Below are 12,748 nucleotides of genomic sequence, written 5' to 3' on the forward strand. Positions count from 1 at the left end.
TTTATTTGAAGTATAGTTGATTTACAGTGTTGTGTTAGTTTCAGGTGTACAGCACAGTGATTCAGTTATACATATATATGTATACATATTCTTTTTTGGTGACTGGCTTCCTTCCCTTAGTGTAATGTTCTCAAGGTTCGTCCATGTTGTGGCATGATTCATTCCTTTTATGGCTGAATAATACTCCATTGTATGGCTATATTACATTTTGTTTATCCACTCATCAGTTGATGGGCATTTGGGTTGTTTCTACTTTTTGGCTCTTATGGATAATGATGCTATGAATAAACACAAGTTTTTGTGTGGACCCATGTACACGTATCTCTTGGATCATGGTGCTTAATAGTGGGACTTTGCTGCCAGACTGCCTTGGGCTTAAGGTCAGACTACCATTGACTAGTTGTGTGACCTTGGGCAAGTTACTTAACTTTTCCGTGCCTCAGCTGCATAGGTAAACTCTGGCTACAACGTCTTTTGTATATATTTTCCATTTGCTCTGGTATCCAGCCGCTTATTATTTCATTCAACAGATTCAGCTGATTTCCACTCACAGGAGTAAAAAGCACTTACAGGCATAAAAGACACTGAAACTTATTGTAAGCTGCCTTAATTCATCTTTCTAACCTTGTTTTTCAACGTCTCTTGTTCAAATTGGGTGTGCAAAATACATCTTGATGTCTCCCATCTTTATGCCCTGCCTGATCATTCCTCCTTCACTGTGTCATATTTTGCTTGATTCATATGTCTCATCTTTTACATGTTATTTTAGCCCCAAATGCTCACGCTTGGTCTGGCCTGTTCACTTAGCATTTGCTCAGGTATTCTCCCAATGAAAGCATCATTTCTCACTTTAGCATTTAACAAACAATCTGTGGCTTATCTCAACTGGGAATGCGAGCTTCTTGAAGGCAGGATTTTGTTTCTTCTCACCTTTGTACTGAGACTCTTGCACATAAATATTGAATAGATAGTTGTTGCTTGATTGGAACCAAAGCCAGATAAATTAATGAAATCTTTGCCTTCTGGGTGCTTAGCATGTATGATGTTGAGCTACACATATTTGCCTACATTTAATTATTTTTGACCTACGATAATGGCAATTGAGCACGGTTCCACTTCATAAGCGTTTCTATTACAATTTTAGGCTGACCCAAACATCAGTGTTCAGGTTACCGAGTAACTCATCCCCCAAGGCTTTCTCCTTCCTGCCCGTTCAACACACTCACAGAGTCATTATCAAATTCTGGGTAGAAAATCTATAGGCGGAGACAGGATGGTGGAGAAGAAGGATGTGAGCTCATCTCTTCTTTTACAAAAACACCAAGATCACAACTAACTGCAGAACAACCATCAGCCAAAAACTGAGGGAACCTATCAAAAAAGAAGAGATCCTACATCCGAAGACAAGGAAGAAGCCACAACAAGACGGTGGGAGGAGCACAGCCACGGTAAGATCGAGCTCCATACCTGCTGGGTGGGTGACCCACAGACTGGAAAGTAATTTTACTACAGAAATTCTGCCACAGGAGTGAAAGTTCTGAGCCCCACATCAACCTCCCCAGCCTGGGGGTCTGGCAACAGAAGGAGGAGCCCCAAAGAATCTGGCTTTGAGGGTCAGCAGGGTTTGACCGCAGGAATTCCACAGGACTGGGGGAGACGGAAACTCGCCTCTTGGAGGGCACAGAAACCCCACTCTTGTGTGCACCAGGACCTGGGGGAAAAAGCAGTGGCTTCATAGAAGCCTAAGCCAGACTTACCTGCTAGTATTGGAGGGTCTCCTGCAGAGGCGGGGGGCAGCTGTGGCTCACTGCAGGGACAGAGACACTGGCGGTGGTAGTTCTGGGGAGTACTCATTGGTGTGAGCCCTCCCAGAGGCCAGCATTTTCTCACCAAGACCTGGCACCACCCAACAGCCTGTAGGCTCCAGTGCTGGGATGCCTCATGCCAAACAACCAACACGGCAGGAACACAGCCACACCCATCAGCAGACAGGCGGCTTAAAGTCTTCCTGAGCACACAGCTGCTTGCTAAACACACCCCCTGACATGTCTCTGTCCACCACTGGGACCTGCACCAGGAAACCTGCACAAGCCTCTTAGACAGCCTCATCCACCAGGGGGCAGACAGCAGAAGCAATAAGAAAGAACCACAGCCCTGCAGCCTGCGGAAAAGAAACTGCAATCACAGAAAGTTAGACAAAATGAGACAGCAGAGGATTATGTTCCAGACGAAGGACCAAGATAAAAACCTACAAGAACAGCTAAATGAAGTGGAGATGGACAACCTACCTGGAAAAGACTTTAGAGTAATGATACTGAAGATGATCCAAGATCTCTCTCGGGAAAAGAATGGAGGCACGTATCGAAAAGATACCTGAAATGTTTAACAAAGGCCTAGGAGAACTAAAGGACAAGCAAACAGAGATGAACAATACAATAACTGAAATAAAAAATACACTAGAAGGAATAAATAGCAGAATAAGTGAGGCAGAAGAACGGATAAGTGAGCTGGAAGACAGAATGGTGGAAATCACTGGCACAGAACAGAATAAAGAATGAAAAGAAATAAAGACAGTCTGAGAGACCTCTGGGACATTAAACACCCCAACATTCACATTATAGGGGTCCCAGAAGGAGAAGAGAGAGAGAAACGACCTGCGAAAATATTTGAAGAGATAACAGCTGAAAACTTCCCTAACATGGGGAAGGAAACAGTCATGCAAGTCCAGGAAGTGCAGAGAATCCCAGGCAGGATAAACCCAAGGAAGAACAAGCCGAGACACATAGTAATCAAACTGACAAAAATTAAAGGCAAAGAAAAAATATTAAAAGCAACAAATAACATACAAGGGAACTCCCATAAAGTTATCAGCTGACTTCTCAGCAGAAAGTCTTCAGGCCACAAGGGAGTGGCACGGTATATGTAAAGTGATGAAAGGGAAGAACCTACAACCAAGAATACTCTACCCAGCATTCGACAGAGAAATCAAAAGCTTTACAGACAAGCAAACGCTAAGAGAATTCAGCACCACCAGACTAGCTTTGCAACAAATGCCAACGGAACTTCTCTAGGTAGAAAAGAAAAGGCCACAAGTAGAAACAAGAAAATTACAAACGGAAAAGCTCACTGGTAAAGGTAGGAAATCATCCACACACAAATGTGATATCAAAACCAGCAATCGTAAGAAGAGGAGCGTACAAACGCAGGATATTGGATGCGTCGGAAATTAAAAGCCCAGCATCTTAAAACAATGTTGTTTAAATATAGATTGCTATATCAAAACCTTATGGTAACTACAAACCAAAAATCTACAGTAGATATACACACACAAAAAAGAAAAAAGGAATCCAAGCGCAACGCTAAAGTTAGTCATCAAATCACAAGAGAAGATTCTCACAGTGGCGGCCTCCTCGGCCACATTGTGCACTATGTCGGGTGGCTTCCTGAAGGTGCTGCGCAGCGACTCCTATGTCGAGCTGAGCCAGTACCAGGACCAGCACTGCTGGGGTGACAGTGAAGAACAGGAAGAATTAATTACTGAAGGAAAGCTGTACACCACATGTTGGAAATCTCTCCTCTTATACACAACTGAAGAACAGATCTATGAACTCTTCAGCAAAAGTGGTGACAGAGAGAAAATCATCATGGGCCTGGGTAAAATGAAGAAAACAGCATGTGGGTTCTGCTTTGTAGAACACTGTTCAAGAGGAGATACAGAAAATGCCATGTGGTACATAAATGGAATGCATCTGGATGACCGGATCATTCACACAGACTGGGACACAGGCTTTAAGGAGGGCAGGCAGCATGGCCGTGGGCATTCTGGAGGCCACGTACGAGATGAGTATCGTCGGGACTATGATGCTGGGAGAGGAGGCTATGGAAAACTGGCCCCAAACCTGTGAGTGCTGAGAGCCCCATCATGAAAAACACACTCCTTTGGCCTATTGAATTTGATGTGCGTTACCCAAGGTCTGCAAACCTGCCCATCTTTACCAAGCTTTAATCAGTGTCTCTACTGAGCTGGAAGCCTCTTCATGGTTTTCCACTTAAAAATTATTAGAGGACAGAATCCAAAAGGATGACTTTAATTCTATAGTCTTAGCATCTTGGTCGTGTGTCAGATTACCAGAATGATTTCTGTTACCAGGTCAAAAATTGTGTTCCTTAGCAACAGACTTCATGTATAATGTTGATCAGCCAAAAACACACTTCTTTTAGGCAGATTTGAAAAAAAAATTTTTAAGTGTTTACCATGTTTGCATCTAAATAGGTTCATGGTCTACCTTGGGGCTTGGAATGACTATTTAAAAAATTTTAAGTTTGCATGAGATAGATAGAGTTTAATAAGTGGAGTTTTGCTATTATAATGTAGCTTTAAATTAGGAATAGATGTTTGATAACTGATTGTTTTTCTACGTTGAATTTTAATCTCTAAAGGCAAACTTAAAGAGTCAAGGGAACTTCCTAAATAGTTGGTAAGCATTAGACAGTCGCAGGGGACACCACCTCTTATGTGCTTTATATATCGGGAAATTAGGTCAGGACTTGAAGGGTATTTACTAAACACATTTTTCAAAATACGTGTTTTAGCTAACGCTAAAAAGACCAAGGGTCTGTACTACAGGGAACCTCAACTACTCTAAGGGCAAGGGGGGGGACGCTGTCAGTAGGAAATGCGGAGGAAATATCAGGAGATGTGAGTTAAAATTGCCTTGACATGATGAAGGTTGCTGTGAGAGCCAGCAGATCTTTTTTTTTTCATTTTCAAACTGATCTTGGGAATTGAGTGGGAGTTTTGTTTGTTTGTTTTGTTTTTAAAAAAAGAGCTTAAAGATCAAGAGAATGCTTAACAAAAACAAAATCAGAAATGCTTCCCTCGGGAAATGTTTTGGCTAATTCTCATACTGAAGAAGTCTGTCTTGTTTTTTCCCTAACTAACTGTGCTAAGTTTCAGAGCCTGGGTAGTGAGCTGGTGGTCTCTACAGAGAAGGGAGTCTAGAGGATTTATCTTGCATTTGTAAGGCAAGAGAGAATTTCTCTAATATTATGTGAACTATTGCTTATTTTAAACTGGTAGTCTAGTATAATTTTCGCTGATGTAAGTGAGATTTTTTTCCTCTAGCAACAAAGTATCCTCTAATTTCCAGTAGTTTGTGAAGTTGGGGCTGAAGTATCTCACTGTGAACATCTTTCACGTTACAGTAAGTGTATGTTTTCTCAAATTTATACTAGCTATTTGAACTTTAAAAGATATCTCTAAATTAGCTGTAACTATTTAGGAAAACATTTGCAAATACCTAATTTAATGAGGACATGCAATTCATTAATAATAAAATCTTTTCACACTGTAGTTTGAATTAATGTATTTTATATTTTGCAGTAAAACGTAACTCAGATTTCTACAGGCCTTAAAACCACAGACAGTGGTTCCTATTTGAATTGTCTCCTGTAACAGATTTCAATAAAATTGGACCAACTTATAAAAAAGAAAAATCACAAGAGAAAAGAACAAAAGAGGAAGGGGAGGAAAAGAAGACCTACATAAACAAATCCCAAACAATTAACAAAATGGCAATAAGAACATACATATTGATAATTACCTAACATGTAAATGGATTAAGTGCCCCAACCAAAAGACCTGGACTGGCTGAATGGATACAAAAACAAGATCCATGTATATGCTGTCTACAAGTGACCCAATTCAGATCTAGGGACTCGTACAGACTGAAAGTGCGGGGATGGAAAAAGATATTCCATGCAAATGGAAATCAAAAGAAAGCTGGAGTAGCAATACTCATATCAGACAAAATAGACTTTAAAATAAAGACTGTTACAAGAGACAAAGAAGGACACTACATAATGACCAAGGGATCGATCCAAGAAGAAGATATAACAATTATAAATATATATGCACCCACCACAGGAGCACCTCAATACATAAGGCAAATGCTAATGTAATACAATAATAGTGGGGGACTTTAACACCTCACCTACACCAATGGACAGATCATCAAAACAGAGGAAACACAAGTTTTAAATGACACAATAGACCATATAGATTTAACTGATATTTTTAGAACGTTCCATCCAAAAACAGCAGATTACATTTTCTTCTCAAGTGCACATGGAACATTCTTCAGCATAGATCACATCTGGGGTCACAAATCAAGCTTCAGTAAATTTAAGAAAATTGAAATCATATCAAGCACCTTTTTTGACCACAACGCTATGAGGCTGGAAATCAATTATAAGAAAAAAAAAAAATTGTAAAAAACACAAACACATGGGGACTAAACAATATGCTACTAACAACCAATAGATCACTGAAGAAATCAAAGAAGAAATAAAAGCACAATGATCCAAAACCCATGGGATGCAGTAAAAGCAGTTCTAAGAGGGAAGTTTATAGCAATATAATCTTACCTCAGGAAACAAAAAAATCTCAAACAACCTAAACTTACACCTAAAGGAACTAGAGAAAGAAGAACAAACAAAACCCAAAGTTAGCAGAAGGAAAGAAATCATAAAGATCAGAGCAGAAATAAATGAAATAGACACAAAGAAAACAATAGCAAAGGTCAATAAAACTAAAAGCTGGTTCTTTGAGAAGATAAACAAAATTGATAAACCTTTAGCCAAACTCATCAAGAAAAAAAGAGAGAAGCCTCAAATCAATAAAATTAGAAATGAAAAAGGAGACGTTACAATGGATACCGCAGAAATACAAAGCATCGTAAGAGACTCTATGCCAATAAAATGGACAACCTAGAAGAAATGGACAAATTCTTAGAGAGGTACAATCTCCCAAGACTGGACCAGGAAGAAATAGAAAATATGAACAGATCAGTCACAAGTAATGAAATTGAACCTGTGACTTAAAAACTTCCAACAAACAAAGTCCAGGACCAGATGGCTTCACAGGAAAATTCTATCAAACATTTAGAGAAGAGCTAACACCTATCCTTCTGAAGCTCTTCCAAAAAATTGCAGAGGAAGGAACACTCCCAAGCTCATTCTATGAGGCCACCATCACCCTGATACCAAAACCAGACAAAGATACCACAAAATAGTGCTGTTTACGATAACGAAGACATGGAAGCAGCCTAAATGTGCATCATCTGTCGATGATGAATGGATAAAGAGGATGTGGTACATATATATAATCGAGTATCAATACGCCTAAAAAAGAATGAAATAATGCCGTTTGCAGCAACATGGATGGACCTAGAGATTATCATGCTAAGTGGAGTCAGTCGGAGAAAAACAAATATCATAGGATGTCGCTTATATGTGGAATCTAAAATATGATACAAATGAACTTATTTACAAAACAGATACAGACTCACAGACATAGAAAACAAACTGACAGTTACCAAAGGGGAAAGGGAGGGGAAGGATAAATTGAGAGTTTGGGATCGACATGTACACACTGCTATATTTAAAATGGATAACCAACAAGGACCTACTGTGTAACACAGGGAACTCTGCTCAATATTATGTAATAACCTAAATGGGAAAAGAATTTGAAAAAGAATAGATACATGTATAACAATCACTTTGCCGTACACGTGAAACTAGCACAACATTGTTAAGCATTTGTATAAATACTTAATATAAAATAAAAAAATTTTAAAAACCCAAATTCTTTGTAGAAAATCTAATATAATCCAATATAATGAGTTGTCTTTCAAACCTTGCTGAATTAAACCGTAAGTCAAACCAAAATACTAATTTTCACAGAACCATTTAAAAGACCAACAAAAAAACTGATCAATCAGAATTGAACTTGAGAAGTAAAAAAACCTATTGAAACAGAAAAACATGAAGTCAATACAGCCTCTGACCCCTTGTCTCAGTCTGTGCCTGTTTGTTTCCCTTGCACACTGATGGAGCACTAATGAAGGCCCCTGGACTCTGATTGGTATCCTCAGGGTGGAGAACTAGATTTTCACCTTAGTTTCTATTCAACAGTAATCTCATTAGGACTGGGGACTTAGAAACTCCACGCATGCCCCATACAAACATCCCCATAGAGAGAGGAATGGGGCCCTGAGGCTTGGTCACCCCCTACCCAGTGCATCTGCAAGGCCAGCTTGAGGCAGTAAGTGGGAAGGGCTCTGGAAACTACACTCCGGAGGCAGTCAATTCCCGCCTCTGTCATTTACCAGTTGGCCACAATTTTTTTTTTTTTTTTTTTTTTTTTTTTTTTTTAAACACTGATGCAATTTTTTTTGCGGTACGCGGGCCTCTCACCGCTGTGGCCCCTCCCGTTGCGGAGCACAGGCTCCGGACGCGCAGGCTCAGCGGCCATGGCCCACGGGCCCAGCCGCTCCGCGGCATGTGGGATCTTCCCGGACCGGGGCACGAACCCGTGTCGCCTGCATCGGCAGGCAGACTCTCAACCACTGCGCCGCCAGGGAAGCCCCACAGCTGTCCACATTTTATTTACTACTCTGAGATTCCATTTTCCCAGCTGCAGAGTGGACATGCACGTTGCTTGGCACATAGCAGGTCCTCAATAAATGTCAGTCGCTATTTTTATCATGAAAAGCATGCATTGTTTCCGTATTAGCCAATCATATTTCATTTACTACGATTCTTGGTGGGGAGGGATAAGTCAGGAGTTTGGGATTAGCAGATACAAACTATATAAAAGATGAATGACAAGGTCCTACTGTATAGCACAGGGAACTATATTCAATATCCTGGAATAAACTATCATGGAAAAGAATATGAAAAATAATATATATGTAGAACTGAATCACTTCGCTGTACACCTGAAACTAACACAACATTGTAAATTAACTATACTTCCATTAAAAGACTCGAGCATTTGGGACTGAGGACTACAGAACCTGGGGATATTTAAATGAGGTAAAGAATATTTACAAGCTTATACCTAGGACTCCGTTCTCCAAATGTTTGGCATGCCAGCAGGCCAGTGTAGCAACATTGTAAAGCCTTAAAGTGACAGCCCCAGAAAATGGAGGTGAAATGAAAGAAAAATTTTAATCAAGCCATGTATCGCTAATTATTTACGTAGAATGTAGAGGCCAGGATATAGATAACATACCCACCAGCACAGCACTTTGTAGTTCATTACATGTTTATGCTTATCCAATTCTTAATATCAACTCCATGAATTCATTTCATTCATTCAGCAACAATATTGAATGGTGTCAATAATAACTGTTTATGGGAGGCTTATTATGTTCCAGGCCCTATGCTTTGCATGTTTTATCTCACTTAACCCTTACAACAATCCTATGAAGTGGGAACCATGATTTCTTACTCTATAGATGTGGAAAACTAAGGCACAGAGAGGCTTTGCAACCTGTCCACGGACAACACAGCAAGATCAAGTAGCTCAACCGAGGAAGAGCTGAATTTTGAACTTGGGTCTATCTAACTTCAAAGTCTCTGTTCTTAATCATGATGCAATTCTGCCTTGTACCATCTACAAGACCTTATTTTAGGAGCTGTAAGAAAATACCAGGGTAGAATCTACATAGCATCATGGAACTATAAAGCTAGAAGGCTCTTTCTTTTTCCTGGTTATTGCACTAAGTATTTTTTATTGTGCATTAATTAGATGAAAGTTAGTGGAAGGGCTCTTAATGCTCTCAGTCCTACTCTAGGCTGTTTACACAGCCCAGGTCCTTAAGAGAATAAATCCATTTCAAACACTTAAGAGCAGGGCTTCCCTGGTGGCGCAGTGGTTGCGAGTCCGCCTGCCGATGCAGGGGACGCGGGTTCGTGCCCCGGTCCGGGAAGATCCCACGTGCCGCGGAGCGGCTGGGCCCGTGAGCCATGGCCGCTGAGCCCGTGCTCCGCAACGGGAGAGGCCACGACAGTGAGAGGCCCGCGTACCGCAAAAACAAACAAACAAAAAAAAACAAACAAACACTTAAGAGCACAGCTTCTGTACAAAGGGCTCATGAGTTCAAGCCTTACCCCATCATTAGCAAGTATAGTTTGGAGCCCCCAGGACTTTGAATGACCCTGTCAACACACCACAAGAAGCCCAGGCCATCAGGTCATCTCTCACCCCTGGATTCTAATCCCCGTGGCCTGTCTGCAATGAGTCAGCCTTTCCTCCCTCTGTCCGTCTCCCCCAGTTTATGTGCACTGACGTTTAATATGTATTATTTGTCTTTCCTAATAGAATACAAGCTCTGTGAGGGTGGGGGTTTTTGTCTGTTTTGTTCTGCTGTATCCCCTGCAACATAGGAGGTGCTCAGTAAATATGTTAAATGAATGAATACCGATAATCCATTTAAATTTTTAAATGAAAATAATACCTACCTACTAGGTTCCTTTCATGATCTGTTTAACTATCTAAGCGATACTCTATTCACCTCAAATTTGTTTAAGTCCTTGAAAAGTGTGAAAATAATACAAGTCATCTGTAATTCAAGCTTTTCACCAATTCAGGCTGAGCAATCATTTATCAGCTATTTAAGTGTCTTTTATGTGCATGCACACACATGCACTACACTTTGTACGTCACCTAGAACATGAAAAGTATTTGTCGGGTGATACATGCCAGGTCCCGTGCTATATGCCAAGGACACAAGGAACAACATAGACCCCGTCCTACCATCATGGAACTCACAGGCTACAGCAAGAGACAAACATTAAACAATTACACAATTTTCATTGCAGATGTGAAAAGGTGAGATTTTACTGCTTTCTCAGAGGGGAATAAGGGTGCTGGGGAACCAGCTAGTGGAATGCAAATGGAACATCACTGTGTTCCGTGTAATTTACTGAATAGGTGGTACAATGGTATCCAGTGCTTGAGTGACACATCTTGAGACAAATCACAACTGGTATTTCTCCTAAAGACCCTTGACTTGGCATTAGAAATCCTGCTGATCTGCAGTTTTCTACCAGTTTCTAGAAAACAAAGACATCAAGAGAAGAAATGAAGAGAACCATGGTGGAGAGAGGAAGCAGCCTTGAAGAAAATCCTAATAGCACAGACCTACTCACTGGGGATGTGTCAGATTCACCAGCAGGGAGCTTGTGTCTTGGAGACCCCAGTAACAACATTAACAGTGATGATCATGACATCTGCTACCCTTTCTTGGTCCTCCTGCTTTGCATAAATTATCCCATTTAATGCTCAAGTTTATGAGGAAGGTACTCTCACTGTCCTTATTTATAGATGAGACAGACCAGGAGAGGTTGAGTAGCTTGCCCAGGATCATGCAGGTAGTGAATAGTAGAGGTGGGCTTTCTACTGACCACCTGCCTGTTACCCTGCCTCCACAACCTGCCTTTCCTCACGTTGTCGGTATAATTTCTGTTTAAACAATCAAGTCAAAGTGAGCTCCCTCATCTTTTAGATATACCTGTGCATTCCCACGTCTGTGCCTCTGTTCCTGCTTACCTCTTCCTGTGCCCATCAAGGGATACTGGAAAGAACATCAGACTGGGAGTCAGGGACGCTGGGTTGGAGTCTAGGCTAAACACAAATGAGCCAGCTCTTAATAACACTTACTCTCTGTTGAGCACTTGCGCCGTGTGCTTTACATGTATTAACTCATTTGATATTCACAGATACTGTTTTCCTTTTCCACAAATCAGTACAATCAGTCAACTCAGGCACAGAGGTTCTACAGCTATTAGGACGCACAGCCAGGATTTGAACTCAGTCTGCTTCTAGCCTATGCTCTTAACCTCTGCCCTACTGCCTCTCATTTGAATGACTGGGCAACCATCGACTCTCTGCCCTGTTTGCTTGTCTATAATACGAAGGAGGTAGGATTGCCAACCAGGTGCCTCCCAGCTCTGAGATAATAAGAGGTCTACTAATCCCACTGGTCTTGTATTTCAACTACAAGTTTAAAAAAAAAAAAATTGTCAGTTTTTTATTAATGATGTACTCTACCAGGGAAACTAGACACAACTAACTTCTTTTCACAGAGGATAAAACAGCAAGTAAAGATGGATAATGGACACATCACACACACATGTTAAAATAAGTGTTTCATAGTTTCAACAAATAAAATGCCCAAGTAAGAATTTTCACAGATAATTAGAAAATATATTAAAAAGAACCAAACGGAAATAATAATGAAACAAGGGCAATTAGAACACAATAAATGCATTTAGCAACTAAAGAGAGAATGAGTGAACTAGAATACGTGGAGAATGTATCTCCCTCAAAAGAACAGACTAAAGAATAGAAAGTATAAAAAAATTTCAGGGACACAGGGAATATATTGATAAAGGTTAATTATACATGTAATTGGAGCTACCAAACGCAAGAAAAAGAGAAAAGAATAGAAAGTATATTTCAAAAAATGGGATAATTTTCAAAACTAGTGAGTTATCTGGATGCTATTTTAAAAGCACTACAATCTCCAAGCAGAAACACACACACAAACACACATGGTACATCACAGTATGACTGCTAAAAAGCAATGTCAGCTTCCTCTACTAATGCTCATTACTCTAGGCTAGCCTTCCCACAGAGACTTTAGCAGAACACCCAGGAATACGTCAGGGATACCAGATTCTGAGGTCAACTGAGCTTTGGAAAGTCCTACTCAATTTGGGGGGTTGATAATGCGATTAGCCTATTAAAAGTGCTGAGAAGGGGCTTCCCCGGTGGCGCAGTGGTTGAGAGGCCGCCTGCTGATGCAGGGGACGCGGGTTCGTGCCCAGGTCCGGGAAGATCCCACATGCCGCGGAGCGGCTGGGCCCGTGAGCCATGGCCGCTGAACCTGCGCGTCCG

General features: G+C 40.9%; 1 protein-coding gene across 6 annotated transcripts in view; it reads right to left on the reverse strand.

The window, feature by feature from the left end:
• The window catches only part of PPP2R2B (protein phosphatase 2 regulatory subunit Bbeta), a 472,951-nt gene that overhangs the window by 12,028 nt on the left and 448,175 nt on the right, over positions 1-12,748 (reverse strand). The gene's annotated exons all lie outside the window — the stretch shown is intronic.

Source organism: Lipotes vexillifer, unplaced genomic scaffold, assembly GCF_000442215.2.
Source record: "Lipotes vexillifer unplaced genomic scaffold, Lipotes_vexillifer_v1.1 scaffold754, whole genome shotgun sequence".
Lineage (NCBI taxonomy): Eukaryota > Metazoa > Chordata > Mammalia > Artiodactyla > Lipotidae > Lipotes > Lipotes vexillifer.